The sequence below is a fragment of the Piliocolobus tephrosceles genome, chromosome 3, assembly GCF_002776525.5.
Source record: "Piliocolobus tephrosceles isolate RC106 chromosome 3, ASM277652v3, whole genome shotgun sequence".
Lineage (NCBI taxonomy): Eukaryota > Metazoa > Chordata > Mammalia > Primates > Cercopithecidae > Piliocolobus > Piliocolobus tephrosceles.
The window spans coordinates 133008177-133014031 of record NC_045436.1 but is presented as its reverse complement, the minus strand read 5'-3'; positions in this window follow the sequence as shown (position 1 = coordinate 133014031).

Here is a 5855-nt window from a genome sequence, read left to right as displayed (position 1 = left end):
ATATGTGTCAACTTGGTTAGGCTATGGGGCTCAGTTGTTTGTTCCAACACTAATAATGATGTGGCTGTGAAGATATTTTGCAGATATAATTAATATCTACAACCAGTCGACTTTAAGGAGTCTACTGTCAATAATGTGGGTAGGCCTCATCTAATTAGTTAACAGCCTTAAGAGCAAAATCCGAGATTTCCTGGAGAAGGACTGTAATATAAAACTCTGGCTTGAGTTTCCAGCCTGCTGGTCTTTTCTAAGATTTCAGATTTGCCGTGTGCCTCCTACTGGTTCTGTTTCTCTGGAGAACCCTGACTGATATAGTTACTATGACACAGACTATTAATTGCTAACCCCAAGAGTCTTTCTCCCTTTATTCCCTATAGAAAGTGCCTCTGAAATAGAGACTACATTTCCCAGCTTCCTTTGCAATTAGCTGTCACCATGCAGCTAAGTTCTAGCCAATAAGATGGAAGCAGATGTGTTTTGCGGCAGTTCCCTTAAAACATACCTGAAGCATAACCTGTGTCTCCTTGTTTTTCCAGCCAGTCCTCCATCCTTCTGCTGGGAAGGTGGACGCTAGAGCTCTTGCAGCCACACTGGGCCATGAAGATAAAGGTCACCCCCTAGGAATGATAGAGCAGAAGGCTGGAAGGAACCTGGATTCCTGATCTCTGTGGAGCCACTGAACTGCCTCTAATGAAGGAAAACATTTCTCTCTCATTTATGCTGCATGTTCTTTTCGATTTTATGTTATGTTTAGTGGAGTATAATCCTAATTTGATACAATTGCCAACTTTTCAAAATTAGGAAATTTCACACAAATATTCAGCTCTCTGGCTTTTCTCTTGAAAATTTGGTGCATCTGACAAAACTTGAGGTCATGCTTTCCATTGCAGCAATTGACCTGGCAGAATAATAGATGCCTGCTTCAGACAGGGCTGGGGACCCCACGAAATTTTCCCCCCTCATTTAGACTGGGGAGTGGGGCAAGATGGAAAAATTGTGGATGCCTACTTTATAACTTTGTCTTTCTCCCTGCATCATTTTTAGCAAGAACATTTCAACATTGATGTAGTCTACAAGGGAAGATACTGCGAGAGGAGAAAGGAAGAAACCTTTCAGGCATCAGTTAGGGTGGGTCTTTGGTTAAATTCTTTCAAACAAAAGAACGGCCTGAAAAAATCAAGCTGCAGGCACAAATAAGGAGATCTGCACAGGGGGCCTTGCCTAAGACATTCCAACAGCCGCACAGATATAAAAGCCTACAGAGATGACTTGCCCAGATATGCATGCAGTGGAAAATTCCATCCCCTAACACATGCGCAGTAAGGGGAACAAAGCAATATAGAGTAAAACTTTAGCTAAGGACCCACATTCACACTAGAAGGATGAGGTGGAGCTACCAGAAATTCATATCTTATGCAAATGAGATGCCCAGTCCTCACTAGTTTCTTATAAAAGCCTTTGCTTAAACAGTAAAGCCTTTGTAAAAACAGCAACCCTCTTCCAGGTCCGCTCTCCACTGTGGAGAGCTTTCTTCCTTTGCTTATTAAACTTTCCCTGCAACTTCACCCTTTGCATCCACGCTCCTTAATTTTCTTGGTCATGAGATGAAGAACTCCAGGTGATACCTCACAATGAGAGACTGCTACATTATGGTGCACTGGTGAAAATGTAACATTTCTGATGGTGGTGGAAGCAGAGGCCATCCTTTGCCGTTTCATGCCCAATTCTGTAGGCCTGCCTCAGGGAGAAGGGGTGCACAGGTCTCAGCATCCATAGACTTTTCATGGCGGTGAAGTTCTACTCTCAAGGTTTGGGAAGAGGGAATGAGAGGGTCTTCTACTCCATGGCTGCAACTTTTTCTCATTTTAAAGATCCTCATCTAGTCGAATGGATTTATATTTCTCTGGCTGATGTAATTTTGACCCTACTTCTTGGTAATATCCAAGCCTTAATTTGACGAAAGAGTATCACCCCCACCTAATTTCCGATCGCCTCTCTGCCCTGAGTAGCTTCATCAAACTTCACACCTTGACTTGACAATGGAGAGAGGATTTCCCCTAACCTGGGGGAGGATGGAGAAGATGGAGGGGATGGAGGGTGGAGCCTCAGTTGCTGTCAGACCTAAACCAGATTTGGCAGTAACTGGGGGAGGTGGAGTGCCCTGGGTTGAAGGATTCTTGGTGAGTTACAGACCCATTATTGTCTTTGGCTGTAAATGAACTCAAGGTCGCTAGGAAGTGAGCAGAAAGTCAGATGAACTCTGTCTCTCAGAGGCAGGCCAAGGGCAAAGAAGGCACAGAAGCCACTTCAAAACTGCTCAGGCCTTTGGGAGGAAGGAGTGGGTATAGAATGGTATGGAATGAGGCTGACTTTCAAAGATGAAGCTGTGACAGATCAGAAATCTGTATTTTTGAGCCAGACTATGTCTGTGTCTAGATTTGCCTTTGTCTTTTTGTTGTCAAAATTTTATTAAACTAATTATTCATTCATGTATGAGTGTTTTCTACTGCCAGGCACTCTTTAGACAAGATTCCAACCCCAATGACACTTACGTTTTAGTTGCCAATACAGATAATAAATATAAGAAGTAAACAAAGGCCGGGCATGCTGGCTCACACCTGTAATCCCAGCACTTTAGGAGGCCGAGGAGGGTGGATCATTTGAGGTCAAGAGTTCAAAACCAGCCTGGCCAGTATGGTGAAATCCTGTCTTCACTAAAAATACTAAAAAACAAAAAACAAAAAACAAAAACACTGGGCATGGTGGCACATGCCTGTAATTCCATCTACTCGGGAAGCTGAGGCATGAGAATTGCTTGAACCCAGCAGGCGGAGGTTGCGGTAAGCCAAGATCACACCATTGCACTCCAGCCTGGGTGACAGAATGCGACCCTGTCTCAAAAAACAAAAAGCAGGCCGGGCATGGTGGCTCACACCTGTAATGCCAGCACTTTGGGAGGCCGAGGCCAGCGGGTCACTTGAGGCCAGAAGTTCAAGACCATCCTGGCCAACATTGTGAAACCCATCTCTACTAAAAATATAAAAGTTAGCTGGGCATGGTGGTGCCTGCCTGTAATCCCAGCTATTCGAGGAGGCTGAGGGAGGAGAACTGCTTGAACCAGGACTTGGGAGGCGGAGGTTGCAGTGAGTGGAGATCACGGCCCTGCACTCCAGCCTGAGCTACAGAGTGAGACTCTGTCTTGAAAAAACAAAACAAAACAAAAAAAGAAGTAAACAATTAGATAATCAGGATGGCCAGGCATGGTGGCTCACACCTTTAATCCCAGCACTTTGGGAGGCCAAGATGGGCGGATCACTTGAGGTCAAGAGTTTGAGACCAGCCTGGCCAACACAGCAAAACCCTGTCTCTATTAAAAATACAAAAATTAGCCAGGAGTGGTGGCATATGCCTGTAGTCCCAGCTACTCAGGAGGCTGAGGCAGAAGAGTCACTTGAACCCAGGAGGAAGAGGTTGCATTGAGCCAAGATCGTACCACTGCACTCCAGCCTGGGCAACAGAGCAAGACTCTGTCTCAAAAATCAAAAAGATAATTTCAGGCAGTGATAAGTGCTACGAAAAAACTTTCAAAAATTCCCACACTTAAAAAGAACCAACAATGAGACAGAGTGACAAGGATGAATGGAAGAGTCTATTTTAGATGGGTGGTCTGGGAAGGCTGCTCTTGAGAAAGTGAACTTTAACCTAAATGACCAGAAGATCCAAAAAAAAAAAAAAAAAAAGAGTGTTCTCAGAAGAGAAAAGCAGAAGAAGTATAAAGAGTCTGAGGTGGAAACAAGCTCTTGGTTGGGCATGGCACATGAGGTGGAGATAGCCAAGAGACAAGGTCACACAGAGAGGCAGGGGTAGCTCACATTAAACTTTCTTTTGTTTTTTTTTTTTTGTTTGTTTGTTTTGTTTTGAGACAGAGTTTTGCTCTTGTCACCCAGGCTGGAGTGCAATGGTGCAATCCTGGCTCACTGAAACCTTTGCCTCCCGGGTTCAAGCGATTCTCCTGCATCAGCCTCCTGAGTAGCTGGGATTACAGGTGCCTGCCACCATGCCCAGCTGATTTTTTTATTTTTAGTAGAGATGGGGTTTTGCCATGTTGGCCAAGCTGGTTTTGAACTCCTGACCTCAGGTGATCCACCTGCCTCAGCCTCCCAAAGTGCTGGGATTACAGGTGTGAGCCAACGCACCTGGCTTAGCTCACATTAAACTTTCATTCAGAAATAGGGGCTTTGGACTTTATTCTCTGTCCATTTAGAAGTCATTACTTTTAAGCATTGGAATGAAATTATTTTAATTTTGAAAGCTCATTCTGGCTGCTGGTTAGATTCTAGATTGGCAGAGGCAGGAAGACCAATTAGGAGGCCATTTAATGGCCTGGGTGAGAAATGACACCTGGTTTGTACAAGGTGGTAACAGTGGAGACAGAGGTGAACAGATTCAGATAGATTTTAGAATTAGAGACAAAATTTGCTGGTGGATTGGATGTGGGGTATGGGGGAATGAAAGTAATCTAACATGGTGGATGCTGGTTCCATTTACTGAGATGGAAAGCCTGAAGGAGGAACAGGTGTTTGGAGGGAGATCAAAAGACCTGTCTTGCCCTTGCTCTGTTGGAAATGCCGGTGAAACATCCAGAAGGAGATGCAAGTAAACAGTTGGATAAATGAACCTGGAGCATGTATTTAGCATTCTTTTTGGAATTTTCAGCCTGCTTGTGGAAACCTAGGAAAACCCAAGAATGTAGGGAAAGGGTTGCCCTCCCTTTCCCCTGCACCAGCAGAGTTCCCACACAATGGTCCCCATCATTTAAAGGGGTTTAGCAAGCTGATGGGTAGCAATGTGCTTTGTTTCATGTGCTTTAAAGAGTTGAGAAGGGGGCCGGGCACGGTGGCTCAAGCCTGTAATCCCAGCACTTTGGGAGGCCGAGACGGGCGGATCACGAGGTCAGGAGATCGAGACCATCCTGGCTAACATGGTGAAACCCCGTCTTTACTAAAAAAATACAAAAACTAGCCGGGCGAGGTGGCGGGCGCCTGTAGTCCCAGCTACTCGGGAGGCTGAGGCAGGAGAATGGCGTGAACCTGGGAGGCGGAGCTTGTAGTGAGCTGAGATCCGGCCACTGCACTCCAGCCTGGGCGACAGAGTGTCTCAAAAAAAAAAAAAAAAGAGTTGAGAAGGTCAAGCAAGTTGCAAATTGCTATTCGTCATTCACTTACATTTGCTGAGTGATTTAATGTTTTTTGTTTTTTTTTTGAGACAGAGTCTTACACTATTGCCCAGGCTGGAATGCAGTGGTATGATCTCAACTCACTGCAACCTCCACCTCCCGGGTTCAACGCATCTCTTGCCTCAGCCTCCCAAGTAGTGGGGACCACAGGTGCATGCCACCACACCCTGCTAATTTTTGTATGTTTAGTAGAGATAGGGTTTCACCATATTGGTCAGGCTGGTCTTGAACTCCTGACCTCAGGTGATACACCTGCCTCAGCCTCCCAAAGTGCTGGGATCATAGGTGTGAGCCACCGTGCCCAGGCTGAGTGCTTTAAATTTGAATGATCTTCAGTTGACTCTTAGCGTGAAGTTTCTGGTTTCTGCTTTTCCTCTTTCCTCTATCTCCCTGTCCTGGCTTCTCTAACCAACCTTTGCTCTGTGGACTCTTTAAGGCAAAAAACTTTAATCTGCCCTTTGCTGATTATGGGGAAGGAGGGTTCTCCAAAAGAGTTCAGGAAATAGCTCACTTCTCCCTATTTCTGAAACATTGAGGATGAAAACAGAGAGTGACACAGACAGGAGGCCGGGTTGGAAGGAATAATTTTAGGTCTGGTGGCCAGGTGGGCTGGGCTAAT